Below are 10,359 nucleotides of genomic sequence, written 5' to 3'. Positions count from 1 at the left end.
CATAATGTCTTCTGACAAACCGGTGTCCTTGACCCAGCTTGGCTCTCAACTACAAGTTGTCAGTACATGATCAGTTATAAACCGGTGTTCGTTACCCCGATCTGGTTTTGACTAACAAGTCGCCAGTGTTATATGGAAAACCCGATGTTCATTATATACCGGTGCGGTTTATTATCATAATCCGGCGAATTAAGGACGGAGTTATCACTACTCCGGATTGGTGTTTACACCTTTACTATACAAGCAGTTGGTCAGCCAATGAGATATGTTACACATGTTATTTTTATATACAAACTTTGATTATCCATCCAAGTATTGTCTATTCTTGGGCATCATGACCCGTCCAGTGGTAAACCACTAGGACACATTTCACGTTCTTGTATCCAGGAACACAATTCATATGAGTTAAGCATAAATAGATCCCAAAAGGTGGAGCAAGTTTTCACATTGTCAAAGCGTCACAAAACATGCTCGATGGCATGATAGATAAAGGAGTTTTTGCTATCCTATTACATGAAGCTTTCAAACGGCTCCAATTGAATAGTTGTTTTTAAGCATTGGCACACAGTAGCTGGTAAACCGGCGGCCGGTTTAAGATGCTTCGTTTGGACGGTTTGATGGTTGAGGGTCAGTTGGTGCGATCACTTCTTCTTCATCCCTCCCCAGACGCTGGAAATCAACCATCGACCAATCGATTCTAGTTAACGCTTGAAACACAGCCTCTTCATGGATAAGGCTGGAAGGGTTAATATCAGGAGCGTAGGTATGCTTACGAATTGGAGGTACAAGTTATTCGACTTCATGGATTTCGGCAGGTTGTCTCTTCCCTTCAGCGTCATAAGCCGGTTGGAAATGAGACAAGTCTGTGTCCTCTGCCAGCTTGCTAGCTATTTGTCGCATTTCTTTGGTCAGCCTTCGGAGGTCATAATTGTCGAAGTTTGAACCGTCCTCTTTCACACATGGATATCCTTTGATGATGTCCTCCGCTTCAAGATCTGGAATCCATGCCTTGGCTCGGATTAGTGCGGTTAATGCTCCTGCTCTTGTAGCTGCCTTCTTCGGTTCGGTAATCCGGGATGGTAACATGGCCAGCTTCTCAAGAGTTTCCTTTATCAGTGATGGCGCCAGTTTATTGTAAGCCACAGTACAAACCGCATGCTGGGACCCAGAGTACAGCTGTTCAATAAGGGTATAAGCCGCTTTAAGCTTCATCCGCATATCTGTGCCTAGATGAGCAATACGAGTGCCTGTTACGGTTCAAAATCAGCGTTCTGGTCAATGATAAGGTTTCATGAATTGGACAAACTACATAAAGAGATACTTACCAAAGATAGCGGAAGTCATGGCGTTTATTTGCCGTTTCAACCCAGTTAGTTCATCCACAACTGGTTTCAGGGCCGCTTCAGTGTCTTCAGCTCTTTTGGTTAAACTGGTTTTCTCGGTTTCCCAATCAACACGATCTTTATTAAAAGACTCTTTCAACTTTTCCATCGCTGCCAAGGCTTTGGTCAGCTCCTCTTTAGCTTTCGCGGCTTCTGCTTGTTGGGACTTCACATTCTCTTGCAAATCAGCAGTCTGGGCATCTCTATTGCTTAGTTTGGCCTACAACAAGGAAGAAATGTCAAACAACAGGATATATATTTTCTAAAGTACAAAGCGTATAACAAGTTATGCACTTCGTACTTGGGGGCTAATGACTATTTGCGCTGATTCACTACATCTTTTACAAAGTCTCCAGAACAATGCAAGCATTATCCTTGACACTTGGGGGCTAATGTACATCTGTTCAAAATGGATGTATGGATTAAAACCCGGATTACCTTGTAAAGCTAAACCGGCCTTTGGGGGCTACGTGGAGGAAAGCTATATCATTACATTGGTAAAGTATCGGCCTTGGTTTTCACTAAGGGCCTAACATTTTGAGGGTCAGTGGGAAAGACTTAAAGTATTACAAAGACTGGGTTCATGATTAATATCATAAAATGGCCCTTGGGGGCTACTTGGGCTGGTATTTCAACTTTGGAATTAAGAAGTAAAGGGAGATCAAAATACCTCATAGTGTTCCTTCATCAAATTCACCAAACCGGCTTCATAGTCACGGTTTGAGTGCAGACGGTTTAAGAAGCCGGAGTGAAGCTCTTCAGCGTTGAGATGGGCTAAGTCAGTACTCCATTTGCCCTTCTCCCTAGCAGCACGCTCTTCTTTGGCACTATGTTGGGCCAAAATTACGGGATGGCCGGGAGAGCTGTGGCCCATACCAGTAACAATAACATCATCTCCTTGGCCTTCAGTGGTTTTTGCGGGTGATGACGGAGTTTCAGTATCTCTCATTGGACTAGCCCGGTTTGGAGCTGCCGGTTCAGTGTCAGGCACGGCAGGGTCAGCTTCTGGTGGTTCATCAGTATTCCGATCTTGAAGGGGCGGTTCATCAGCGGTGGTTTCAGGATGAGGACCCTCCGGTTCACGAGTTTGGTCCGGTTCACCTCTCTGCTCTTCTTCAAAAACTGCCTGGTCTTCTGACGGATTGTTGACCCGAGCTTTCTTGTTGGGTCTGGCTTTGGCTCTGCAAATAAATTAAAAGAGGGTTAGCATCTTATTCAAGATTTGTAATGCATTGGAAGAAAGAGTTTGAAAACTTACCCAGCAACAGTTTTTAGAGGAGGGAGCTGGGTTGCTGTCGACTCACCAGAGGATGAGGGAGGTGTCACCTGATAATTTGAATCGGACGGATTAAGAGGTTGTCTGAAATAACCTGCCTTGGGATAAGAATGGTCAGAAGTGGAAGAGACCTCAGACCGGTGCTTCCGAGCCGGGGTATCAGGTAAACCGGCCGAAGTGACCTGTTGGCCACTGTGCCGGGTTGTCCGACGAGCTTCATGCTGCTGTGTCTTCAAAATAAATGTTGGGTCCAAGTAAGCAAGAGGATGAGAAAAGCTTACTTTCCGGACTGCTTGACGGGTTTTTTGTGTTGGCATAGAGTCTGAACCAGAGGAAAGGGTAATTACCTCTACATCATCAGCTTGGCTGCCTTCTACGTCCTCCTGATAAACATCATTGTTAATGAGGTGCATGAAAAGGGAGCCAAGTGAGTCAAGTTCTACCTCAACTTTCGGATCATCAGCATCGTCATCAAGTTCCAAGTTGATCCGGTCAGCCGTTTTCCGCTTTGAGGTTCGCTTGACGGCTATGGTTTTGGGACGAGATGGCTTGGCCGCTTTATCCCCGGTTGTCTTCACTACTTTATCTACGGATTTCCATTTCCAGAAGGGATCATCACCCTATTCATACATAAACAGAAGAAGGATTACAAGTTGAAACAAGTTAAAGACATCAAAGATGAAAAGGAAGTATAGTGCTTACAGCAGGCGGGTTGTTCTTGGTATAGAAGGGGTTTAAGCCGGTTTGACTACAGACTGATTTCGATTCATTCAAAATTTTCTTTACGCTTTTAGTGACCTCTTCATCGGTCACCTGAATGTTGATATGGCGTTGAGGGTCTTCAACATCACCGGTGTACTCACACATTAAACCGGGGCGCCGGCTTAGCGGCAAGATGCTCCAAGATATCCAACAGCGCACGAAATCGACGCTTGTTAAACCATTGGCCATAAAAGCCCGGAGCTTGGCAAGTTGAGGGGCATACTTGGCCCGTTCTGCATAACTTAAGCGTTGCGGCATTGGATGGGTGTTGGAAAGCCGGTGATCACGATAGCCTGGAAGGGGATTTTCATCTTCAGGAGAAGTATCTCTGCAGTAAAACCAAGTCTGGTTCCATTCCTTAGGATGGTTGTGCAGTTTGGCATGAGGGAATTCAACTTCCTTCCGTTTTTGAATAGAAACACCACCAAGTTCAGTGTTGGGACCATTTATAAATTCTGTGCGCCGGTTCAGATGAAAGAAGTCCCGGAACAGTTCACCAGTCGGTTCTTCTTGTAAATACACTTCACAGAAGACCTGGAAGTTGCATAGATTGGACACCGAGTTGGGTCCGATATCCTGAGGATGGAGTTGGAAACTGGCAAGCACATCTCGGTAGAACTTTGCCCCTGACGGTTTGAAACCACGGCCTATGTGGTCGACAAAGACCACAACCTTGCCCTGCCTTGGGGTTGGAGGATTTTCTGTTCCTGGAACTCGCCATCGGATTTCAGTTTTCTTAGGCAAAGTGCCAATGCTGACCATCCCGTTCAACTGTTCCTCGGTGACCCGGGAACGAGCCCAATTGCAAGCGGCAAACTGTTTGGCCATTGTGAAACAAAAAGCTGGAAAAGAAATGCCGGTTTACAAATCATTCACGGTGGTATACAAGATGCAGTGGAATAAAGATATATAGGTATGTGAAATTGCATAAACCGGAGACAAATACAATAGTGAATGGCAAGGTCATATCAAGGGCATAAATGTGTTGTTAAACCGGACTATTGTAATCAACATAAAGAAGGTTTGCCGGTTTACTAGGGGACTAATGGTATGAGATAGATTGTTTTTGCAAAGGTAAACCGCCTATAGAGGATACAGATCTAAGGCGAAAAGGGCTAAGTAAGGAAAAACAAGTTTCACAGGATCACATGGGAATTTTGGATCTACCGAAGACAGAAAGGCAAAAATATTCTGACCTAATAAGAGTAGGACCCGAAACAGTTTATGAAGGACTAGATCAGTTTTTTGGCGCATAAGGGTTTATGGTGGTAACAAAAGATTAGCCACGGCAAGAGATACGTCAAGCATGAAGTGTCCATCTATAGACTAAGGAGGAACAAGGAAGAACAGCACCGAAACACTGATGAACTTTAGAGAACCGCGAAGAACAAGGAAACCCTAGATAGATCTACAAGGGGGGAAAGAAAAAGACTTACAGTGATTGTTGAAGTAACTAAGGAACGCCGCAGTTTTCTGATAACGGTCAGGTTGATGCAGCGACCTTTGTCGAGGCAGAGGAGAAGCTCGGTCACGGCGGCGGCGCTCAGGGGCAGAGAGGTCGCGAGGAGGAAGAAGCGAAGGAGACAAAGGGGGAAATAATAAAGACCCATGGCCCTATTTATAAGGCGAAGCAATAAAGCGACAAGTGCGGGAATTGAGGAGCTCAAAAATGGATAGTTAATAATGATGTCGCCTCGATGACTGGATATGTATTAATGAAGAGAATCTTCAGCCTCAACGGATAGATGACGTCAGGACAGTTTATCATAATCCTGGAGTATGACGTCACGACGGTTTACAAAATCAAGGTGAAGATGCAAAGGAGGAATTTTTCTAAGTATTGAAGATTGACATGAACAAGTTCAAGCCAATCTAGGGCCTAATGTTGGGGATATTACTACTGGACGTAAACCGGCCAGGGGTAGCCGGATTAACCTTATGAAGATTAGAAGCCCATGAAGGCATAAGAATGATGGTGCTTTATGAAGGCCCAAGGCCCAGAGGCGAGTTAAGGCATGTAGATGTAAACCGACCTTGTTATGTAACTTGCATTGTAAGATAGGAAGGATAGAGACCGAACCGGACACATTTATGTTCCGGCTTCGGGACTCTGTAAACCGGCGGGCGTCAACCTATGTATATAAAGGGACGACCCGACAGCGGTTGAGGGACAACATACAACAACTCGAGAACCAGAAAAAGCGGATTCGCTCCCTGGCCTTCGAAACCCCAGCAATACCAATCACAACTAGATGTAGGCCTTTACCTTTAACGAAGGGGCCGAACTAGTATAAACTCCCCGTGTCCCCTTGTCCGGTTTAACCCCTTTAAGCTAACCCGTTGTGATGGCTCCATGACTAAGTCCTTTCACAAGGACATCTGCCGTGACAAACCCACGACACCTACCTAGGGATTGACCAAGATCCCTCAAGTAAGTTATCATCGGTGCAAAAAGGCAATAAAATTGCTTCTAAAAGTGTGAGATCATTTAGTGTAAGAGAAAATTGAGTGTTGCACGAACTTGTGATGGTGAAGAATAAAAGTGACAGACTGCATAATAAAGGTCGCCATCACAATGGGCAATGTAACGTGATGTTCTTTTGCACTAAGGGATTGAGCATACAAACAAATAAGCGCATGGCAACCTCCGCTTCCCTCTACGAAGGGCCTATATTTGACTTTTATGTATTTACTTTTATGCAAGAGTCAAAGTTTTTCTCTCTATTCCTTTTATTTTTCTCATTTGGCAAGCATCATATGGTGAGGAAAGATCTAGGCACATATGTCCAGTTGAATATGGGCCGCATGAGTTATTATTGTTGACATCACCCTTGAGGTGAGTATGTTGGGAGGCGAAACCATAAGCCCCTATCTTTCTATGTGTCCGGTTGAAATGTTTTGCTCATGGGTACGAGGTGAGTGTTAGCAATCATAGAAGACTATATGATGGTTGAGTATGTGGACTTTCCTAAAGGCTCTGACACGTGACTCTTCCTGAAAAGATGATGAATTGTAGTTGCAAAGTTGAGTGAGAACATAGTTTGTTGGTTTCTAATAGAGTTTTTGCGTTATACTTCGATTGTGTGATGAACTATTACTTATTCATGAGAAGTATATGATAAAAGTTCTATGATAAAAGTCCTATGTTTAATTTGTTGTTATAATAATTAACATGATGTTTCTATGTTCTTATTTTGTTTTTATCGACACCTCTCTCTCAAAGCATGTGGACATGTTTTTGATTTCGGTTTTCGCTTGAGGACAAGCGAAGTATAAGCTTGGGTGAGTTGATACGTCCATTTTGCATCATGTTTTTTTACTGTTATTTATAATATATTTTATCCATAATAATGCTTTTTGGAGTAATTCTAATGCCTTTTCTCTCATAATTTGCAAGGCACACACCAAGAGGGAGAATTCTGGCAGCTGGAAATCTGGACCTGGAAAAGCTACGTCAGGCCATCTATTCTGCACAACTCCAAACAAGCTGAAACTTCATGGGGTTTTTTATGGATTATTTAAGAATTATTGGAGCAAATAACTACCAGAGGGGGCCCACCAAGTGGGCACAACCCACCTGGGTGCCCAGGCAGCCCAGGCGCGCCCTTGTGGGTTGTGCCCTCCCCGGCCCACCTCCGGTGCCCATCTTTTGGTATATAAGTCATTTGACCTAGAAAAAATAAGGGGAGAACTTTCAGGATGAAGCGCCGCCGCCTCGAGGCGAAACTTGGGCAGGAGCACTTTTGCCCTCCGGCAGAGCGATTTCGCCGGGGAAACTTCCCTACCAGAGGGGGAAATCATCGTCATCATCATCACCAACAACTCTCCCATCTTGGGGAGGGCAATCTCCATCAACATCTTCAACAACACCATCTCCTCTCAAACCCTAGTTCATCTCTTGTGTTCAATCTTGTTACCGGAACTATAGGTTGATACTTGTGGGTGGCTAGTAGTGTTGATTACATCTTGTAGTTGATTACTATATGGTTTATTTGGTGGAAGATTATATGTTCAGATCCAATATGCTATTTAATACCCCTCTCTTCATGAGCATGTTTAGCATTTGTGAGTAGTTACCTTTGTTCTCGAGGTCACTGGAGAAATCATGTTGCAAGTAATCATGTGAATTTGATATGTGTTCGATATTTTGATAGTATGTATGTTGTGATTCCCTTAGTGGTGTCATGTGAATGTCGACTACATGACACTTCACCATATTTGGGCCTAAGGGAATGCATTATGGAGTAGCAATTAGATGATGGGTTGCGAGAGTGACAGAAACTTAAACCCTAGTTTATGCGCTATTCCGTAAGGGACCGATTGGATCCAAAAGTTTAATGCTATGGTTAGAATTTATTCTTAATACTTTTCTTGTAGTTGTGGATGCTTGCGGGAGGGTTAATCATAAGTAGGAGGTTTGTTGAAGTAAGAACAACACCTAAGCATTGGTCCACCCACATATCAAATTATCAAAGTAGCAAACACAAATCGAACCAACATGATGAAAGTGACTAGATGAAATTTCCATGTACCCTCAAGAACGCTTTGCTTATCATAAGAGACCGTTTTGGCCTGTCCTTTGCCTCAAAAGGATTGGGCTACCTTGCTGCACTTTTGTTATTACTATCGTTACTTGCTTGTTACAAATTATCTTGCTATCAAACTGCTCTGCTACTTACAATTTCAGCACTTGCAGACATTACCTTACTGAAAACTACTTCTCATTTCCTTCTGCTCCTCGTTGGGTTCGACACTCTTACTTATCGAAAAGAGCTACAATTGATCCCCTATACTTGTGGGTCATTAATAGGGCACACCCACTGGGTGTTCATATTCCAGTGGGGGCACGCTGAGTGCATCCACTGGGTGTAGTCCCTGAGGCTCCTGTTGACTGGAATCAGTCGACATGAGTCTTTGGACTTATTCTTCTTTTGTCGCTTTCATTCGGGATCTTGCCAGAGCGTTTCCGAGTGATCACGATCCAGTGGGGCACGCTGATTGCACCCACTGGGTGTAGTCCCCGAGGCTACTGCTGACTGGATGCAGTCGGTGGTAGTCTTAGAACTGTAGCAGTTTTGCCCTGTGGTTGTTTGCCATTTTTTAGCTTGACACGAGTCACTTTTCGGTGGGGGCACGCTGAGTGCACCCACTGGGTGTAGTCCCCGAGACGGTTATCAATTGCGGGCAATTGATAGCGGTCTTTAGAACTGTCCCTTGGCACTCGGGGCGCTCGGCAACACTCACGTATTGTTCAGACAGTAGGTAGGATTCTTCATTACTGACTTGGAAGTTAGCCAAATGAAAGTAGATCAGTGTGTTGTTGCCCTCTATCTTGTTCATTGCTGACTCGATGGTCAGAGGGTACTTGAGGATCTGGTACTGGTCAAGCTTGTTCCTCCCGTGGGCATGGTCGACTCGGTAGTAAGAGGGTACTTGAGGATCTGGTACTGGTCCGGCTTGTTTCTCTCGATGGTGTACGACCGAGTGGTAGTGAGAGGGTACTTAAATATCTGGTACTGGTCCAGCTTGTTCCTCTCGGTGGAACACGGCCGAGTGCTAATGGATCAGAACTTTGGTTTTTTCCTTTAAGGCCCTGTTTGTTTGGGCTTTTGCTTCTGTTTTTTGCAGATTTTCCACTTTGGCTAAAAAACCATAAAAACTCCTAAATAGGTGTTTTTGGAGCTTTTATGGCTTTTGGAGCTCAAATAGATTATATTGATTCATCAAAAGCCAAAAAAGCTTCAAAAGCACCTACTTAGAAGCTTTTATGACTTTTAGGCCAAAGTGAAAAAGCTGTAAAAGCTGAAGCAAAAGCTTAAACAAACAGGGCCTTAAAGGTACAACTGGCAAATATTCCTCACGATCTTTTCCATTGGTGATATTTTACAACATGTAGAGACGGAGATCATCACTCAAATATACCATGCATGAAGTTACTCATGGTTAGGTGTCGTAGTACAATTGTAGTCTTCGCAGGTAACGATTGGAGATTGTGAAAATATCACCATTGTAGTACTCACAATTCGAGGCAGCGAGGTGATCCGCCAAGTCATGACACTGAAGCACAATGTCTTACGTGCAAGCCCAGAGTGTGAGGGCGTCACCGGTTCACTCACAAGTTCACGACGGTCATCCTCTAGTGCCTTGGGTCAAAAAGGTTGCACAAAATGTATATTCCAATAAGTGATCATTGTCGCTATGTAAATGAGCAATTTGACGACGAAAATCTTAGCGTCTTTGCGTCAAAAAGTTTCACAAAATGTATAATCCAATAAATGATCATTGTCGCTTATGTAAATGAACAATTTGACGACAAAAATGTTAGCATCTTTGGGTCAAAAGGTTGCATAAAAAGGTATGTATTCAATAAATGATCGCCGTCGCTTACGTCAATGAGCAATTCGACGACATAAATGTTTATGATGTGAATACAAATAGCGTAAATACCCACCATCTCTCATATTTAAAATGAAGATGGGTCGAGCCTTCGAGTTTGCCAAGAAAATAATTTCTTTTTATTTTGACATCATACTTTGCCCCTGATGCGGCGGGTGCCTTGCATTAGTTTTTCTCAAAGTTTTTCCTCTTCGTTTTCGCCACTGTGAAAAAATCATGATGTACAGGACGATATTTTTCTTAAGAAAAAGTAAGCAGAACTTGATGAGAAACTAGCACTGCAGCAAGTCTGTTCATGACGTACTATTTTTCTTATTGCAGGAGGATGTATTAGTTGACGTGTAATTCTCTGCTGCCATCACTCCCCCGGACTCTCGCTCTCTCTCTCCCTCTCTCTCAGCACAGCACAGCACAGCACAGCGAGCACATCACTCTCCTCGCTTTTCCCCACTCGCCACTTTCTTCCCTCTCCGCCTCCTCCTCCCCCTCCCCTGCCATCGCCCCCGCTTTTTAGCCCACCTACCGGCAGCAGCGGCACCCCAT

The sequence above is a fragment of the Triticum dicoccoides genome, chromosome 4A (genome assembly GCF_002162155.2).
Source record: "Triticum dicoccoides isolate Atlit2015 ecotype Zavitan chromosome 4A, WEW_v2.0, whole genome shotgun sequence".
In the NCBI taxonomy this organism is placed as follows: domain Eukaryota; kingdom Viridiplantae; phylum Streptophyta; class Magnoliopsida; order Poales; family Poaceae; genus Triticum; species Triticum dicoccoides.
The sequence above is the reverse complement of the archived record's forward strand: the minus strand, read 5'-3'. Positions refer to the sequence as shown.